This window comes from Asparagus officinalis, chromosome 8 (genome assembly GCF_001876935.1).
Source record: "Asparagus officinalis chromosome 8, Aspof.V1, whole genome shotgun sequence".
Classification (NCBI taxonomy): domain Eukaryota; kingdom Viridiplantae; phylum Streptophyta; class Magnoliopsida; order Asparagales; family Asparagaceae; genus Asparagus; species Asparagus officinalis.
Genome location: NC_033801.1, coordinates 76,835,836 through 76,858,118, shown reverse-complemented (window position 1 = coordinate 76,858,118; position 22,283 = coordinate 76,835,836).

Here is a 22,283-nt window from a genome sequence, read left to right as displayed (position 1 = left end):
CTTGATGGATAAAGTCACCATGAATTTGACATGTGTGATAACATTTAGCATAGTCGACTGCGTCTGAGAACATCTTTGGCCAATAATAGCCAATTCGTCGGAGGCGATCTCCCAACTTAGCCCCGGGTTGATGGGCTCCGCACATTCCGTCGTGAGCCTCCTTGAGAGCCTCCTTTGCTTCCTTTCGAGAAAGACATCGAAGCAAAACTCCATCATGTGATTTTTGATATAATATTTGGGAAATCGTGTCGTAATAGAATCGGAGGACCTTTCGTTTAATAGCGGCCGCTTCTTTAGAATTATCGGGCAAAATCCCGTATAAGACATAATCGATATGAGAATCGCCAATCCCTGGATTCAAGCTCCATGGAGATTGTGCAGACTTCTCCTGCTGTTGTCTTGTCTGAACTTTCCTCTATAGGAAGCTTAGAACAGTATAGCTCGCGTCCTGTAACTGGAATTATTGTTTCAGCTCTAGGTGTCAATGCTAATGAAGTTGTGTTTGTTGGGAAATTGCAAAGAAGAGAATAAAGAAAATGTGATTTTTGATTCCTTTGATCTCGGTTACAACTTGATTACAAAAGAGAGGAAAACGAATTTGGTTTTCCCCTTTGTTTAAAACTGGGTTCTTCTTGGCAGCGATGGAGTGCTTCCTTCGATTGATTGCGTCGAACTTGCTCTCCGTTGACGATCCGACCGTCTTTATCTCGTGGGAACGATGAACTTTCGTGGAAAGTTTTATGAATAACTCTGAATGAGTTTAAGAACTCTGAACGAGTTTGAACTCTGTGAATAGAGTTGTTGGAACCGAAAATTCGGTTAATAATCAAGCTGTTTTTCTGTTGTTGAAGGATTCTCTCAGATTTGATTTTCTGAGGTTGGTTCAAAAATCCTATCTCCAAGGATTTCGTTGCTGTTGTTGCCGAATCTCCAAACCTGAGTGGTTTTGATGATAAAGAAGCCAACCCTTGATCTGATTATCAAAAATCCGATCCTTTAACTCTGTCGAGTTTGTTTGAGAACTGAAAATCTCCAACCTGTATGGTTTAGATCTTTTGAATCCAACCTGTGTGGTTTAGATGCCAAAAATCCAACCTCTAACTCAGTTGAGTTCGTTGAGTTTTTATAGGGGGATAGGAGATTGTAACTGACTCCTATATCCGCTCCTACGTGGGCGAAAATCCCTCAGAACGTGGGATAAACGGTTTTGGAACCGTTCGACTTATGTTTGAATAAGTCAAACGCCCATTCTGGCGTTTAGAACTCAACTTCGTGTTCTTTGAATTGAGACGCGAAGTTGGGTGTTAGCTGAACACCATTGAACGCGAGGGTCGCTCGCGTTTGAACACCATTGAACGCGAGGGTCGCTCACGTTTGGCTTGTGCATTGTCGACGCGAGGGTCGCTGTTGGTTGAACACCATTGAACGCGAGGGTCGCTCGCGTTTGGCTTGTGCATTGACGACGCGAGGGTCGCCTTCATTTCCAAAGTTATGACGCGGGGATGACACCCGCGTTTCAGAAGGAGTTAGCTGATTTGTAACTTCTTCTGTAGAGCGTTGCAAGGACCGTTGTTCAGTAATCCTGGCTTTAGCTGTTGTGGGGTGTGAAAGCCGTCAGATTGTAACTTTCACTGTAGATTGTGAAGACTGCTGTATAGAGTTTTCATCAGTCGTCAGAAGTATCGTTGAATTGTAAAAGTCCTCTATTTACCGCTTTCGACTGCCGATCCGAAAACTATTTGATTGTAGCTTTCGTTGTTGGAGCTAGACGGGAATCAACATCCATAGTGTCTTAAAGATGAATATTCGCCCATAGCTCTCTACCAAGCAACTATTCGACTATATGTTTCGATCATCGACCCGAAAGCTATTTGATTGTAGCTTTCGTTGTAGGAGCTAGACGGGAATCAACATCCATAGTGTCTTAAAGATGAATATTCGCCCACAGCTCTCTACCAAGCAACTCACCAACTGAGTCCAACCTTTTATTTCTGAAATCGTCCCACTGCTCATCAGCATCTCTAATAGTTGCTATGATATTAGCCATGCTGTTGTCACAGCCATCAAGATCAATCATCTCAGAAGTGTATGTCGTGTTTGTGGCGATTGTGGAGTTGCGGATACAGTGATTGGGAAGTCGTCTGATTGTGACCTCCGTTGTCGGAGCTTGTTTGAATAAGCTATCTATTGTGATTTTTAGACAGCCTACAATAGTCAACCAAGCTTTGTTTCATCCACAAAACTTGAGCACAACATAAGCCGGCGGCAATGTATTCCGCTTCTGTAGTGGACAATGCAACGCAATTTTGTTTCTTGGAAGCCCAAGAAACAAGTGAATTTCCTAAGAATTGGCATGTTCCACTCGTACTCTTGCGATCTACCTTACATCCGACAAAGTCGGCATCACAAAAACCATATAAATCAAAAGAGGTGCTTCTTGGATAAAATAAGCCAAGGTTAAAAGTTCCATTAACATACTTAATGATCCTTTTAACTGCAATTAAATGAGATGCTTTAGGAGAAGCTTGAAAACGTGCACATGCACACACAGTAAACATGATATCGGGTCTACTAGCGGTGAGATAAAGAAGACTAACTATCATACCTCGGTATAGTTTTTGGTCCACATCTTCACGACTCTCATCCGCATCAAGCTTGACACTTGTACTCATGGGAGTAGGCGCATGCTTAGAATTCTCCATATTGAATTTCTTCACCAATTCCTTAGCATACTTGCTTTGAGAAATGAATATCCCATCCTTAGTTTGCTTGATTTGGAGCCCGAGAAAGAATGTAAGCTCTCCCATCATACTCATCTCAAAATGATCTTGCATAACTTTAGAAAAATCCTTGCACAAAGATTCATTAGTAGCACCGAAAATGATATCATCAACATATATTTGAATTAAAATGAAATCATTTTTCCTTTTTCTTACAAAAAGAGTGTTATCAATTGTTCCTTTTGAAAAACAATTTTTAACAAGAAAACTAGAGAGGCGAGCATACCAAGCTCTAGGAGCTTGTTTCAACCCATATAAAGCTTTTTGAACCCGGTAAACATGATTAGGAAAAGCATGATCTATAAAATTGGGGGGTTGCTCAACATATACTTCCTCTTCTATAAAATCATTTAAAAAGGTACTTTTAACATCCATTTGAAATAATTTGAAAATTTTAAAGCTAGCAAATGCCAAAAACATCATAATAGATTCCAACCTTGCAACCGGTGCAAAGGTTTCGTCATAGTCTATCCACATGTTGGACCCTAGAGGGGGGGTGCTTAGGGTCACAAGGCAATAATTATGCAATAAAAATAAGACAAGCAAAACACAATATGCAAATGCAATTAAAATAGAGGAGATAGGGTTAGGAATCGTTATCCTGTGACGCGCGATATGTTAACGAGGTTCGGTCCGCTGACCTACGTCCCCGCTCCCCACTCTCGAGGAGAAATCCACTACACAACCCGGTTTGGAAGCCAGAACTTCGTCTACACAGCGATCCCCTCACGATCTCACACTACACAATTGATCTCAACAGATCACACTCCCACACAATTGATCTACACAAGATCACTCTCTCAAAATAGTAGAAATGATGTAAGAACCCTCTCTTTACAATGTCCCTATGGCAAAGAGAAGATAACACTGAAGCTGGGATGTGAGAAACAAACAGAAAACTCAGATGAAAACAGGTTTGAAAATTTTGCTCTGTAAAAAAGTTCTCTGAAAAATATCTCAAAGAGCTGGGACACTGGAAAACAGGTTTGAAAATTTTGCTCTGTAAAAAAGTTCTCTGAAAAATATCTCAAAGAGCTGGGACACTGAGGAAGAAGAAGAGGTTGATTGCTCTGTAAAAAAGTTCTCTGAAAAATATCTCAAAGAGCTGGGACACTGAGGAAGAAGAAGAGGTTGATTTTAAATAGAAGAAACCAGCTGTTTAAACCCATACCCTTAATCCCCCAAAATCTGGAAACAATCCTCGCTAAAATTTGTACTGAGCGGCGCTGAAAAAAGTACTAATATTACCGTTAAAACAAATCGGCGGTCGACCGGACTTTTTCACGGTCGACCGCGAGCTAGGTCAGAAACTTACTAAAGGTCCAGAGAGTTTCGCGGTCGACCGATGCGGTCGACCGATGCGGTCGACCGAGGGAAAATTTTTGCTCACGGTCGACTGTGGCAGTCGACCGTGAATGTTTCTGCTACCCACTGACGAGTGAGCTCAGGTGCGGTCGACCGTAGCGGTCAACCACAATCTGATACACTCAAAATACATGATTTTTGATCAACTTAAAATATTTGTAAAATATTCATTTGATCTCTGAAAATTGCAAAACTTTGAAACTTGTTTTTAATACTAAAACAAATTGTTTGGAAAAGGAATTTTGCAGATAGGCCCTCATACTTGTGAAAAATAGTATTTTATGAAATACGTTCAAAACTATAAGTATGAAAACGTGTGTGTTGATATCCCAATAGCTTCAGATGAAATCTAAACTATTTGCCTACATTCTAGCACTAGAGAGAAAATAAAACCTAGCTAATATCCTCACGAGAATATAATCCTTGAGTCTTGATATCGCTAGAGTTTGGATGAAGCTTCTAATTTGAATTTGGTGTTCTTGAAATAACGTTGCTTTATCACTATGCCTCCTCCTCCTTTGGATATCATCGTTATAGCGCATATTCCATCCAATCCTTCATTTTTGGCACTAACAAGCTTGATATATGAATTCACTACATTTGCACTCAATAAGCTATTAGTACCGATAATGGTGGTTGTAAAACATCATCAAAATATAATGGCTAACATATTACACTCATGCCTTAGGTCAAGAGACTACTTATGTACTATATGACTTGATAACTTCTATTTGACAGTTATGTATAATTACCAACTAGATGTTCTCAGTGTGTCGTTCAATCAACTCATTCACTAATGAGTCACCTGTATAATATATCATGATGTCTCACATCAATGATCCAAGAGATGGATCATCATCCTACCAAAGGAGAAATAGAGTAAACACTAGTATTCCCAAAGTGACGATGTCCCATTTTAACACTTCATTGACTAGGAACATTTAAGAATATACGTTAATGACAAATCAGATCTCTTCATTACGATTATATCCGAAATGTCTGGTAGTCTAGTATCATTCTAAGGACTATATCTGTATTTAAAAAATACCAGATAAATACTGACCAAAATAGCATACTATCATTTTGAACAAGGATGTTATATTCATATAGGTCCTGTTATAATATATAATTATTGCCTGCAGGGCACCTATATCTAATAGGGTCATCCTAAGAGGAGTGGCATCGGTAGTAAAGCGTAGGGAGAGGTTGTAAATCCGAGCACTTGAGGGAGATACGGGCTAGAGACCAACACTTAGAGGGTGTAAACAGGATTGCAAGAGTGTTGATTGTAAAGTTTCCGGTGAGCTAAAACAGAGTGTGTGGTGTAAACATTTTCAGGTGAGTGTTAAAAACCCGGTGTGATAGTGGATTTCTCCCCGAGAGTGGGGAGCAGATACATAGGTCGAGGGGACCGACCTCCGTGATTATATTGTGTGTTTGCATTGTTTATTTGCGCACTATCACTCTTGTTTATTTGCCCTTTGTTTATATATCCTTACTAATAACTAATTGAATATCAATCTTGCTAGGATATTTTGTTAGTAATTTTTAATTTGACATAAATCAGATTAGATTAGCATAAGAACATATTCCCCCCCCCCCCCTCTAGGATTCTTTTCTAGTGGCATTAGGGTCTAATAATTGATATCAGAGCTTGGTGCTCTTTTATTTGAGGTTTAACCGGCTTGAGTTAAAGGTCCCTTGTTCTTATTTTTGTGCTAATCTAGTTTTGATTTTATTTGTTTCTTGCTTGCACATATCATGGACATGCATGGTGCACCTAGTCTTGGTTATGCTATTAACATTGCTCCTAGATTAGATAATTTTTCTTATGCTCAATGGTGTGTTAGATTTAAACTTTTTATTCGATCTAGACACTTTGATTTATGGGAAATTATAGATTGTACTTATATTATTCCCACTTCGGAGAAATCCAAGTGGAGTAAAAATGATCTAAGAATGTTTACCATGAACAAGTGTTTGTTAGAATTTTTGCATAATATTTTTGACTCTTCATTTTCTAAATAGCTTGATTCATTTGATAGCGTTTGCACATTGTGGAAATTCTTAGAAGTGCATCAAGAAAACATGGAGGCAATCCGACGAGCTTTGGCGGCTTCCTCTTCAAGTTCTATTAGAGCATCATGCACACGGCCACTAGGCGATAGCCCTAGTATGGTAAGAGAGTCCGATTCTGATGATGATTTATCTATCAATGAACTCGTATGTGCATATAAAAGATTAATGCATGCCTATAACAAATTGCATAAAACTTTTATTGATTTGAAAAGCAAGCATGTAGAACTAAAATCCGATCATGAGAAGCTAGTGTTAAAATTGGATGTTATTACAAAAGAAAATATCATACTTAAAGAAAACAATGACATGTTAAATTTGAAAAATGAAAAATTAACCTCATCCATTGCTAGCTTATCTCATGCTAAGAAAGATGCCATGCTAGAAGTAGAATGGATTAGAAATGAATTTGATTCTTTTAAGAATAAACATACGTGCTCTACTTCTATTATCAATAATGTTGTATCTAATGATGAGTTGAATCTTGTGAAAAATCACATATCTTGTTTAGATTCAACCTTAAACACATGCATTGATAATCATAAGAAACTTATGGATAAGTGTGCTAAATCTAGTTCTACAACTTCTAAATCACCTACCCACTATGCACACTTGTATAGCAAAGTTTATAAATATACTATTTGTGGCCGAAAATGCCATTTAGCTAAATTTTGCTATGATGCACACAAACAAAAGAATATTAATCATTCTTGTGCATCTCATCAAGTTTCTTTATCACATGCACCCATTACTCATCATAAGCATGCTCATGGGTATAGATGTGATTATTATGGTAGATTTGGTCATTTGGCCAAATTTTGTTTTAATTTAAAAAGAGTTTCTCATTTGTAAAATAATTTCCAAGATAAACCTATTTTTACAAATGATTTTCGTGTACCACCACTTGGTCAACACTTCTTTTAGTCCTTTTCATTGTACTCATTGCAATCGTAAAGGCCATTTGTATGAATTTCGTTTTGACCGCGTTCGTGCACTATACACGCCTAAATGGGTTCATAACCCAAGGGCCTTGAACTCAAATGCTAGGGTCATGTCCCTAAATCCTTCGGCACTAAGAATGCTTGGGTGCCAAAATATTTTTAATTTTAAACCAAGATTTTTAGTGTTTTTATTTTTTATATCTTGGTTTTGAAAAACGTGTTTTGAAATTTTTGTAAATGAAAATAATTTTCTTTTAGTCAATTCTTTTGTTTTTATTTTATTGACTTTGATTTTGATGAGAGGTTTGTGTTTAAGCAACCCCCTGGATTTATTGGTTATCTATGTTCAGATCATGTTTATCGGGTACTATATGTTTATATGGGTTGAAATAAGCTTAAGAGCATGATATGTTTATATGATTGTCTCTCTTGTCTTTTATTCGAAAATTCATATTGATTTGTTTTTATGGGATTTTATTTGATTTATGATTTCATATGAGTGATTTATTTTTAATATGGATTCTCATGAGTGACATGATTGTCATGGTTCTCATGATTCATTTTTATTTGAAAATATATTTTCATGATTTTCATGTTTTTTTATTCTTTTGATTTCATAAATCTATTTTATACATTGTTTTTATATTTATATTTTGAGACACACTTTTTCATATTTGTCACGCCCCGCTTCCCAAAATACCGAGAATCGGAACATGAACAAGCCCGCGACGTATTAGATTAAGGAGAATAAATAAAAATAAATATTTCTCCTTAACCTAATACGCTAAGCGTCTAGAAATAAATACAATGTGAAGTCACAGGTCCCCGATCACAGTTAGCAAGAATATAATAGACAAACTCAGAACAAAATAATACATGCTACAAATGAATATCATCCAAGATATAATATTCGGGTCAACATGCCCTTATACAAAACTGAACAAATGAATACTGGAGAATATAAAATACAATGATCAAGCGGAAAAGGAAATGCTACAAAAGTAAGCTAAGACCATTGAACAACTAGAGGGAATAACTAAGCTTCAGCTTCTTCTGCTCGGTCTGCAAAACACTCCTGCGGAGGATCCTTCGGTTCTGGTACATCTCCAAACTAGACCTGTCCTTCCTCTAAGTCTGACGTACACCAGAGAAAACAGGTGTACGTCAGCATGCATGGCACAGGTAAGATCACACAAAACAAATAGAGTGAACGAAAACCTAAGCGGAAAATGATATCATAATAGAAATGACAAAAGGAAGTGCAACTGGAAGTCCAACAAAATCAACATGCGAAAACACTACTAAAACATGATAATCATAAAGCTAATCGCACACTATAATCGGGTCGAATACTAGCCATCCTAAATTCTCACTGGTCCATATCTCATACAAAGTCAACGCTCATATTACCGGATAACTGACTGTTCAAAAATTCTCTACGCGCATCCAATACCTCTACACGAATCGGTCAAAGGACGACACGCAATCCGATCTTGGTCTGATCCGAACTCAGGCAAAGCTCAGGTGACGAAACTGGTCACTGACTAAAGTGACTACACGAATTCACTTTAGCCCAACAAACCAAACCCAGTTACTACACGAATTCACTGGCGCTAGCTGGAAGATACATCAACATTCACATCCAAGCACATGAACATTAACTTCCCCATCCCAACTCTTCTCGTTTTTCTAAATCAACAGTCATATTCCACACTGAAACTCTGGTTCACCACCTAAACTCAGTCAACACATCCACATATATCACTAGGTCTGTTCATGACACACGAGGCCACTAAGTCATGAACTACTAAGGGTTCTCAAACACAACCAGGAACAATAATAATATGACTCACACGAGGCCACTAAGTCATGAACTACTAAGGGTTCTCAAACACAACCAGGAACAATAATAATATGACTACTTCTATGCAAATACATTAAAATAGAATCTCAAACACAACCAGGAACAATAATAATATGACTACTTCTATGCAAATACATTAAAATAGAACGCAAAACATAAAATGTAATCATAAACAGTAAAACATGCATGCATTCCGGTTTTATTAATATCTTGTTATCCGAATCTCAAAACCACTAATAAAAATTATACACAGCTAAATAATATCGAAAATAACTATGGTTAAAAGAAAACTGAAATTCGTTATCATTTTGTATATGAAATGTCGCCGTCTACAACTACTGACACAAAATCATAAATTAATCTAAAATCCAAGATAAATAATCCTTTTTGCAAATAAATTCCTTTAAAACATCATATCAAAAATATAATTCTTTTTTCGAAATAACTTAACAACTCAAAATAATCCTTTTTTGAAATAAATTAATTTAAATTATCTATTTTAATGATTATTCAAAACCAACGCCTTTTCTAAAATAATCTATTTTCTCATCATAATAATTCTAAAAAATAATCTTTATTATATATTCTATCTTTTAAAAAAACATCACAAAATAACTCTTTTTACAGAATAATTTTCTTTTAAATTATTTATCATATTATCATTATTAATATCAACCATCAATAAACTCACACAGTTATCAAAATCTTCATACTCTAGCATAAACAAATAACAGTCAAATCGAAGTATTAATTCATAATATATCTAAAATTTGAAACAACGAGTCAAAGAATATCAGGATCTTGCCTCGGGTACGTAGAACGAATCGACGCTGTCGGCGGTGCAGATCTGATCTGGGTGCGATGGAGCGCGATGAGGGGCTGCAGTGTAGGTAGAGGGGCTGGACAGCGAGGAGATGGAGAATGAGGGTTGCGGCTTAGAGAGGTAAGGCTGTCATCAGTGAGATGGCCGGCGGCCAGAGGGAGGCGAGCGGAGAGGAGATCACAGCGTCGACGATCGGAATCGACGCACTTGAGCTCGAATCTGGGGCGCGGGATCTACTATCATCAGAAATTGGAGGAGGAGCATGGGGTGTTTTGATGGCGCGGTGTCGCAGTATTGGTTCTCTGGTGGGTGTGGCCTAGGGTGTAGCGACAGTGCATGGCTGTGCTTTCAAGGTGGTAGACCTGAGGGGGAGGGGTTGAGCTTGTGGAGGGGGCGAGGAAAATGACGTGCCTAAGGGTTCAAAGATGGTAAGGGAGGCAGCGAGAATGAGTTGCTGGGGATGGAGGCGGTGGAGTGGTGGTGCGGTGAACGAAGAGGGGACTAGGTCGATTGGGCGATATATATATATATATATATATATTAGGGTTAGGGATTTAAAACAAAAAATAATTAAAATAAATAATTATAGGTATTTAAAAATCAAAATAATTATGGAATAATTATCTACAAAAAAACATACCAGTTGTATTAATACAACTGCTGATACGCAACAGAAAAAATAATACAATAAATTGTACAATTAATCAAGAATAATTAATAAAAAATATAATGACTTATATTTAAAATATAATAATTATGGAATAATTATCTACACAATAAAATGTACCAGTTATGCTAATACGATAGTTGATACGCAATAGTAGAAAAAATACAACTAATTGTACAATTAAACAAGAATAATTAATAAAAAATATGATTACTTATATTTAAAAATAAATAATTATGGAAGAATTATCTACACAATAAAACGTACGAGTTATACTAATACAACTGATAATATGCAATAATAGTAATAATTCAACAAATTATACAAATAATATATAATTAACAATACAACATATTATATAAAATAATACATAATAATAATACAACATATTATTTAAAATATTACGTACTACTATCAATAACATAACGGATAAATTCCAAAAATGTTTACTGCACTAAATAAATTTATAAATTTAAAAATCAATTAAATAAATATACAATTTGGACTTTTAAATCATAGAAAAATCTAGAAAATCGAGAAAAATATAAATACTCTTTTAAAAATAATAATTAAATATTTTAAAATATCAAAAAATTATTTTAACTAGTATCAAAAATTCATGGTCCTTACATTCTACCCCCCTTAAAATAAATTCCGTCCTTAGAATTAAAATAAGATATGCACGATATCATATAGTAATCTGTGAAGCAAAAATAATACATATAATAGCTGATAATAGAAAATAAAAAAGCATATCAATAATGGACGTAGATAAAAGACATAAAAATATATGCAACAATCATGTAATCATGTATTCAAAACATTTACACAAAGAACACAATATCAAAATATACCAATAATCATTATATCATTATACCTGTTAGAATAACCAAATATGATACAAAAACTATAAACCCAATATACATAAATAATAAACATAATACAACATATGAACTGTCATGTATTAATATCCAAAATAATAATCAAATATGGACATGAAAAGTTAACTAAAATAGTAATGCGGAGACTTTTGAATATAAATAATTAATAAATACATTAATTGAAATAATTAATGAATAGACAATAAAATACAATATTAAAGTAAATTATACACAACTTAACAAAAGAAAACAACTAATAAACACAACAAAATATCTACAATGTGTAAAATTTGTAAATAAGTTGTATAAACTTATAACACTCATTTCATATCCTAAATAAACTATGAAACTACTGATGAAACGTAAAAAAATAATTATGTTAACTAATAAACAGTATAACCCAAATAACACAAATAAACTAATAAATTAATAAATTTAAAGACAACATAAAAAACATACAAGAAAAACATATAACTTGATAAATAGCCAAACAATAATGATAACAAAACACGTACATGAAAGATAAAATGTGACCAAAATTATGTGGTAACACATACAGCAAACATGTATAATTACATGTATACTACGTAGAATTAATAAAAGAAATACAACACGAAATAAAAATAACTACACTATAACATGACCACAAACAAAACTTGTAACAAAAACATAATAAATAGTAAATCACAATAAGTATAGCAATACACAAATTGAAACGTGAAAAAACATAAGCAAGAATATACTTCATAAAATATAAAACTCACTAACTATAAAAATATTTTGACTAAATACTTAACCAAAATACAATATATAAAAACACAAAAATCAAAGCTAAACAAACACACACATTGTAACAACCTTTAATAACCCTATACACAAATTATAAAGCCATAACACCACACTCTCATATCGAAAAATAACAACTCCTATTCAAAAAAAATACAAGAATAAAACGATATTGATATAATATGATCTACGAAAAAATACAAAAGTAAGAGAAACAAAACAGAAGAGTAACACGATGTAAAATAACACGAGTCAAAATAATAAAAAATACCAATCTGACCAAGAAAAACATAATTAAAGGACTCAACGCATTCAAATAAGTAACGAACAAATTGACAGTATAAAACTCAAAATAAATTAACACATACAAAAATCGTAAAATACACTGAAACATAAATGCTTACTAACAATACTGACACTCATAAACATACTACTAGATAAAGAAGTATAATATATAAAAAAAACTATTAAAGGTAAAATAGGTATATAAGCAAATGAAAAAACACAAGAAGAGCATAATTCCGTATAATTAAAACACTGATATATTATAGATAAACATAATTACACAGTTGATACTAGAAATAATGAATGACTATAAATTAATAAAAGTATACATCGTAAATATAATAATCTATGTGAATACACTATAATGAAAAGAGAATAGTAATTATAAAAGAATGAAAAAGTAAAACATAACACAAGTAAACGAAAATAATAAACAGAGAATAATTAACAAACAATGACACAAAAGAACATGGAAATCTAAAAACACTATAAAATAAACACTAAAAAATAATATGTATATACAATGAATATTGCCTAAATGACAAAATAATACATATCGAAAATGAAGCAACAATAGTAAATACGCAAATACACTATAAAAAAACCATGAATAAATACTATACATACTCACAAATGCTATTTGAAATTATCTTTATATTGATTATAAAAGGATAATAATTAATGGTACGAGATAATATAACAAACATAGATAATTAATAACTCAACTCCAACCTATCAATATGAATAAATGCTTGAATATCAAAAGAGAAATACATGTCTCTCAGAAATAACAAAACCAATGTGAACATACTAAAACAACCTAAACAAGGAAAAACTTACTAATAAAAACTATATACTAAAAATGTAAAATATAATGATATAGTAGATATGTAAAATATCAAAATCATGAACTTATTAAAGCATATCACGGAATACGAACACTATACAATAATTTAGATATGAAAAAAAAGTGCACAATTGTAAAAATATATTTAAACACAGAAAAAAATCTAAATATCAGATATGATATGCGATGTATATGTGAAATCTAATGACATGATTTGAATAATTGAAAATGTATAAGTAATGATATATATTTTTAATAATAAAAACATACAATATGATACGGTGTATAATACATAAAATAATGTAATAAATAATACAAAAATTAATACAATTAATGATATATAAGTTAAATCAAAGAAAATATATTTGTAAAAATAATAACACATATAATAACGACCAATACGATGAAAGATGAATTATAGGAAGAGAACGTGTAGTCGATGAAACAAGAACAATGGAAAGCTTCGGAGTCAAAGTGTGATAAGATAGAGACGAAACGAAATCTATAAAGGAAATAGGATAAGGGCTCAAGAATAGTCTCAATGATGAAATCATGATATGTATCTAAATTATCCATTATATTCTTACTAGTGGGAACTCGGGACCGTGACCTGCATAGGCCACCACTAAAACCTGTCACACCTTGCTTCCTAAAACACAAGGAATCGGAACATGAACAAGCCCGTGACGTATTAGATTAAGGAGAATAAATAAAAATAAACATTTCTCCTCAACCTAATATGCTAAGCGTCTAGAAATAAATACAATGCGAAGTCACAGGTCCCCGATCACAGTTATCAAGAATGTAATAGACAAACACAGAACAAAATAATACATATCATAAATAAATATCATCCAAGACATAATATTCGGGTCTATATGCCCTTATACAAAACAGAACAAATGAATACTGGAGAATATAAAATACAATGATCAAGCTGAAAAGGAAATGCTATAAAAGTAAACTAAGACCATCGAACAACTAGAGGGAATAACTAAGCTTCGGCTTCTTATGCTCGGTCTACAAAACACTCATGCGGAGGATCCTTCGGTTCTGGCACATCTCCAAACTGGACCTGTCCTTCCTCTAAGTCTGACGTACACCAGAGAAAACAGGTATATGTCAGCATGCATGGCACAGGCAAGATCACACAAAACAAATAGAGTGAATGAAAACCTAAGCGGAAAATGATATGATAATAGAAATGACAAAAGGAAGTGCAACTAGAAGTCCAACAAAATCAACATGCGAAAACACTACTGTTTTCATCAAAAGTTGTCTTTTTCATTACTGTCGAACCTGTTACACCATTTATCGATTACAAGTTCAAGTAATCGATTACAAGTTCAAGTTGATCTTTTTATAAGATCTTCTTACAATGAGAAAAGAAAATATTACAACTTTATAAAACAAAACGCAGTAGTAGTTTATCTCCTGTTGCTTTGTGTGGGATCTTTGCCTGTGCTGGGGACGCGTTAGTCCGTGGACCATCGCGGATCGGATCCAGTTGACAAGTGTAATTATGCTCTTGCTTCACGAAGGAAACAATTACAGCAGCAACAATCACGACCAAGCGAGGTTGTGGCTCTTCTCGAGATCAAAATCAGGTTTGATCCGGAGAACAGAGGAAGAGAGAGAATCTCAAATCTTTCGAAGGCTTTCTCTTTGTGAAAAAGTTCGCTAAGATCTATCAATTCTCCTCTGAAATTTGTGGTCTACTGTTCAATTGGACAACACCTCGCCCTCAGATTTCAAATCCTCTCTAATGAAGACCTTGGGCTTCTATTTATAGGCTTTTGTCATCGTGTTTTCTGATAAGATCAAGTGTTTTGACATTATCTGCAGTTAATAACCACCCAGGCGCCCTTAAGGATAGCTTGAGAATAGTTAGGGAGGTCCTGGGATGAAAGACTTCTAATAAAACATCAAAATACGCATATTAAGAATTTAGGAGGCCGAAATAGTTATGGTTACAAGGAGGTACGCGAGTCACCATTTGGTGACTCAGAGCTGTGCGAGTCACCATTTGGTAACTCGGAGCTGCACAAGTCACCATTTGGTGACTCGGAGCTATGCGAGTCACCATTTGGTGACTCACATGGGTGTAAGTCTTCTGGCCAGCTGTTATGTCTTTTTGACTCTTTTGGCTATTTGTATTTCCTTCGGTCTACTTGCTTTCCCTTTTACGCGTGTTTCGTCAATTTGTTGATTTGTACGCTTTTACCGATTCACTTCATGCGTTTCATTGTTGTCAGATAAACTTCTTTGACTCGGATGATGCCGTTCATCATGTTCTCTTTGTCTTAAGCTATGTGTGGGAATCCATAGGCAATTTTTGGAGCCTATAGATACACCCTCCAAAGTGTTTCAGTCTCGTTTCTTTTATAGAAGAGCCTGGAATACTTTGGACATGATAGGCTTAACCTTCAATAGGTAAGATAAGACCTGTAATTGGTTTCCGCTCTCAGCTTCTTCAGTCTTCAATCTACTCAGTATTTTGTCGAATAGATAAAGTTCTTTCGTTACTGTATTTATCATCTGACCACTGTTGAAGTCCTGAACTGAGACTGGTGTGTAAGTTTCTAAACTTAGCTCGTGCCATCGAGTTAACTTTGAATTGATCATCTTCGTCAGAATTCATATCCGTAGTTTTGTTCTGGCGAAGCCATTAGTGCGTTGACCTGCGTTAATATAGTTTATACTCGTACGTTAACTGGAGTCTACATAGTCTAAACTCTTAAGGCGTTGGAGTTAAGAGAACTAGTTTATACTCGTATACTCATGGGAGTTTTGTCGGGTTATCCTTAAGAATATTCTGAATGATATTCTCCAGAAACTTCCTGGTAATGGTAGGAAATAGTTTAGACTCATATACCCATTGGAGTAGGAATACGGGTCCGGCATACGTCGAAAATACTCGAAAATAGGTCAAAATACCCGTAAATTGGCCAAACAGCTTGTCACAAGTACGAGCCAGTAAATGATGGCTCGTACGTGTGCGAGTCACCATTTGGTGACTTACATTAGTGCAAATCACCATTCGGTGACTCGCATGGCGGCGAGTCACCATTTGGTGACTCGCATGAGTGCGAGTCAGCACAACAATTCTTAGGTTGACTTCTTGATTTGGTTCGGTCCGACTTGGTTTGGTTCGATTTAAGGCGGTTCGAACTGGGTTTAATTCGGTTCAAGGCTCTTTTAAATACCCGACCTATTCATCTCCTTCTCTTCGTCGTTTCAAAATTTTTCATTGAGCCTTTTCCTCAAGAACTCATTTCAGACCTTCCAAATCCTCTTTACTCTTCTCTTCAAACCTCTTAAATCTTTCTTAAATCCCACTGAGTTCACGAATTGGGAACTAGGGTTTTAATTTGCTTTTGATTTGGGCTCGAGCACTTGTGGGTTCTCTTGGCAGAGCTTCATTCTCCTCGATCCTTTTTTCAAACTTAGGTAAGAACTTCACTCTCTACATGGCTTCTTTTTCTTTGATTCTGGGGGTTTGGGGTTAGGGCCGAAACCCTAATTTGCTTTGTTGGCACTTTAATTCTAGAACCCATGCTTCAATCTTAGATGACCTCGTGAACTTTGTGGGATAGCCAAAATGTTTTGCCCATATGTTAATCTGGTCTTGTTACCTTAGTCCTGTATATTTGCTCTTCCCTGTCCTAAATTTCGACAATGGCTAAGGACACCTCTCTTTAAGAGTTTGGGTAATCACTTCAGCTCTGGATGTGTCCTGAGTCTGAATCAGATCTCTGAAACTCAATTTTGCATGGGGTTAGCTTCATTCACATTTCGGTTTTAGTAGAGGGCTGAAACCCTAGACTATGTTTTGGGAAAATCTTAAACTCAGACTTGTTCTTGATTATGTGAGAAGATTCAACTGAATCTGCCTTTGAAAGGAACCCAGAGTGTTTCTTGAATTTAATTTTGGGGTGGATTGAACTTGCATGTAAACTTGGGACTAGAATCGAGGCCTTGGTTTTGACTGTAGATAAGGACTGATACCCTCGGCTTATATTGGATGCATAACGTGGCCGAAGTTCTGGCTTTGGGGGTTTTGGTGTTGCGCACTTAGTTGTGACTGAAATTTCCCGGGCCTTGATTTTCATTACGAACAGTTATGTAATTTGAATCCGTAATCCTACATGATAACTACCATATCGGTCTTTTAGTGCACATGATAGCATGATTTGTAGGCACTTCTAGCTTTCCTGTTTGGCCATGTACATGTCTTGAATCGAAATCCTGAGATGTTTGGTTGGAATTTCAAAATCCTGGCTTAGTCTGTTGCATGACCTGTTGTGGGTTGAAACCGACTCTGTATCAGGCCCACTATGTAGGTTTAATCGGATTTTTAACTGATAAATCCCATTTCGTAGATTAGTGTCATTTTTATTTGTATTAGCTTGCTATTCCTCAATTTCTGGCGTAATCAAATTATTACCTCTTTGTTGCAGATATGTCACCTAAGAGATCCCGCGTTCCTAGAGGTCGTTCGGCGACTCAGTCGCCCGACACGATACTCTTTACTTGCACAGGTATAACTTCATCGTTTCTTTTTATTCATGAACTCAATAAATCATTCTGCATGTTGCATCCCCGCTTTGTTCTCCTTGCTGAGGTAATTGGGAAGAGCCGCTACTCTCCTTCATAGGAGTGGACGCTTCACAAGACTTATTTCGCTTGGTCGAGGCATGTCCTAAATTAACTTGGGGCGATTTCCTATTGCGCTATATTTTGGAGGGCGGGTATATTATCACATTATTCATGTGACTATATATCCTGTACTTCGTGTGTATAACATAGTTCTTAATCATCTCGCCTAGTTAATTAGCTCTTTTATTTTCTTTTAGCCAAAATTTGTTATGAATATAGATCTTGCATGATGTCCCCGTTTTACTCTTTTGGTGAGGTAATTGGGAAGAGCCACCACTCTCCTTCGTGGGAGTGGACGCTTCACGAAACGTGTTTCGCTTGGTCGAAACATGTTTTAAGACATGGGGTGATCTCATGTTGTGTCGCGTTACATGGGCTAGGGTATGTTATCGTGTTATCCGCACGGTAATATGCCTTGTCCTTTACGTGCACGATGTGATTGAGATCGTCTCGCCCTTTATAAGGTCGTGACTCTATCTTATAGCTCGTGAGATGAGTTTAACGCTTATATTGTCTTAAGATAGGTATTTATGACCGTGTCAATAATCGTACATCGTTTTACCTCAGTTAAATTTCCCTCGAGGGCACTCAATGCTCTTGGAGTGGAAGGTCGCTCTAGTGAGGCCTACGTCACTACTGACGAACCTATCCCTGTACCGACGGCCCCTTAATTTGCTTCGGATGCACCAGACGAACTTCAGCAATTAATATGGACGAGAGAGCATCGTACCTTAAGGCAACTGATTACGGATGTGCCTTTAGTGAAAGACCCAAGTTCCACACATCCGTTGAGGAAGCCGGAGTATCTGTTCGGTAATTCTACTAAAGATCCAGCTGTTGTGACTTTAGAAGCCAAACAATGGTTGCATCATGATGATGGTTGGCCTCTATACCTTCCTCCAATTCCCCGTCACCACTCACTCACAGAACTTCAATGTTAAGCTGTCCCGCGGGAAATGTCGTGGGTGTTAACGGAGGAGCACGTCCGTGTTCATTATGGATAAGTTACCTACGGCGCAATTCCTGGATCAAGTGATCAGAATCGGATAATCGGGTTACATCCAGGGGTCTTGGGATTGAATGATCCGCCCAGGGGTGAAGTATTTACCATGGCCAACACTATGAAGAATCAACTTGCGAATTTAGGTCGAGAAATGCCAGTAACCGATCACTGGTGTTTTGGTTGGGTGCACTCTTCTGACAAGCTTTGGTGGACCCACTTAAGCTATTATATCCTAAACCGGTTCGAGGTCGAGTTGAAGGGGAGTTGTTTATATGAAGCGGTCTGCGCCACTACTTATGGACTGACAATAAGTGTTCCCCACTTACTGACACTATTGGAGATTTAGAATCCTAACACCAACACATTCTTGACCAGGCATGGGGAGTTAGGGTTGGCGTTGCACGAGGTGCATAAGGTGTCAAGCCTCCTAATGGGTAGTATGATCTATCAAGAATATTTTCCTTCTGATCGGGAGCTACGGCAGCTGAAGTTGATGAAGCGGTCTGCGCCACTACTTATGGACTGACAATAAGTGTTCCCCACTTACTGACACTATTGGAGATTTAGAATCCTAACACCAACACATTCTTGACCAGGCATGGGGAGTTAGGGTTGGCGTTGCACGAGGTGCATAAGGTGTCAAGCCTCCTAATGGGTAGTATGATCTATCAAGAATATTTTCCTTCTGACCGGGAGCTATGGCAGCTGAAGTTGCGGACGCCTGATCGCTATGACACTTTCTGGGATCTCACCTGCCACTACCACATAGCCTTAGCAGGTACCGATCCGCTATCCAAGAAGACACGACCACAAATAAGTCTGAAGAAGTTTGCGGATTATTTGTTCAAGAATCTGGATAGCAGTCTGGGTGATGCGATATGTGGACTGACAGCGTTGACTTCTTCAGAAGTGAATGAGCTAATTCAAAAGTCCAACGCTTAATCCTTTACTACAGCTAGCGTTGAAAGTGGCTTTCCTGCTGGAACCAAGTTCCACACATATTTATGGCAAGAGGTGAAGTCGATCCAGCCCATGACGTTGCTTGCCGGCTACCTCGCTCTTTGGTTAAAAAAATGCATGGTGCCGTTCCAACCCACAGACGCTCTGCCTCTAGAAGTTCTTTATCCTACGGTCTTACTTGCTCATCGAAAGAATTTATCTCTTCTTCCAACGATGGTCACGGATATTTACCAAGGGCTTCATCAGATCGAGTGTGTTCACTCAAGGAGGAAGTTAGCGATCAGTCCAGATTTCTCTCACAAAAGTAGAGCTCCCCTATACCTATCTGATGGCCTGGTTCGTACTACATCGATCAGATATGATATCAGCCCCAACTTCTGCAGATCCATTAGTTCGCAGAAATTAAAAGACAGCTTCAGAATCATAAGTGTTGGGCTCTCTCGACTTGCTTCCCGCAGTTTTTGAGTTAACACCTTGACTCATTGGTTGACATGGAGAGGTTTGGGACACATCAGACTGGTCTTGATGCTAGTTGTTTTGATTGGTTGATCAATATTCGGCCAGGCTACATGATCTTTCGGGTACAAAACCGTTGTTATATAGAGCCATACCTGCCATGTCGATTCGCCCAACAGCTCAAGTACGATCAGATTTACATTAGGAATCTGAATCAACAACTCTGAACTTGTGGAGGCTTAATAGATGGGGCTAGGGCCTGGTTCTAGAGCATAACCGGCTGTACTGGTGCCAAGTTTAAACTTCCCGGTGTTGAGCGTAAATTAGAGCTGACATTCCTACAATGTCGGTGGCTTCTGGCAGCGAACAAATATGTACCCGTCCGACCGATTGCGGAGTTAACGGCCGAAGAGGCAGCTCGGATTGCCACTCGGATGGTGCGTGAGGCTGAATTGCAAAAAGGAAGAGGAAAAGAGTATGCGAGTGTTTCTAACCATGGGAAGCAAAAAGAAGCTGCCTCTACCTTTAGTGACAAGATCCCAGAAACTAAAATTATGGGTGGGCAGGAGACTGAAGCTGGTAGTGACCACGAGGAGTTGGAAACAGGTCTGTCGGATCCTCTCTCTTTAGAATTATTTGAGTTAGTGTTGGCTGCTCATGCTTGCCACTCTAGCTTACCTAAGCCTTCGCCGGCTCCGAGGAAGCCAAGAGTGCAAGTTATACGCACTTATCCTAACAATATGTGGGTTGAAATCCCTAGTGCAGCTTCCGATGAAAGAGAGAAGAAGAAAGGCCTCGTTCCATACGTCGGACGAGCTCTCAGCCTTCAACTCAAGTCAGTTCGGGGCGAGAATTGCGCTCTAAATTTACTCATGAGCGAGTTATTGATCCAGAGGAGGTTTCGTCTGCTAAGCGTAAAAAGTTAGCTTCCAAGCGACGTGTTGGACTCCCGACTTCAGAAACGAGACCTACCATTGACATACCTATCGGTGGAGAAGGTAACGTCTTAACTTTTTATGATCTTTTGACTGTTCTATTTATTAATTCCTTGACTTGTTCATTCCCATGTCTTAGGAAGTCGTGAAGAAGGTGAAAAGGAATATGATCCTCTTTCTCCTTGCTGTGATGGTTTCAAAAGGTCTGACTTCTCCCAACCAATGGACGAAGTTATGACCGAAGAACCTGTAGGTGTTGGAGTAGGTACAAATGTTGAGGTTGTTGTAGACTCCAGCGCTGGACCCGATACCACTGAAAGGGTCGAAGATCCAGGTATATTTAACATTGGTGATAGGTCCTTCATTTGGCAAGAATTGAACGATTCGCAATTTCTGTCTCCGTTAATCATTTCTATGCTTCTTACCCTCTTAGAAATATTGCAAGAAGTGGTCCCGAGGACTGAGGCTGTGGAATTCGGTACAGCTGCTGAAGGTAAATTTCACTTCTTCTTATTGTGCGTTCTCGGCTTTTCCTCTTTCTGCTTTAACACTTTGATTCTGTGTTGGTGTTCTAGTGGGGGATCTGGGCGATAAGGGAGCTCTCCATGATGTGACCCTCGGAGAAACGGGTGTACCTTCACCTGATGCGATTCTCATCTCTTTGGATTCTGACAACAGGCTTTTTGAAGACATGTTGTCTGAACAAGCCCAGCGTGAGGCTGCCGAACCGATGAACATGGTTGACTCACCTGTCGGTATGATTTTTATTTTCGTGTTATAGATTCATCTGTCAGTTACCATTTAACTATAGGAATGTTCTAATCGTAGGACCAATCGTTGAGACTGATACTACTACTCTTATTAGAGAGTCTGGTGAATCTGAAGGTCTCGATTTCTTGTTGTTGGCTGGAATTATCATCGAGGCCGGGTCATCAGCTCCCGAGACACAACGCCT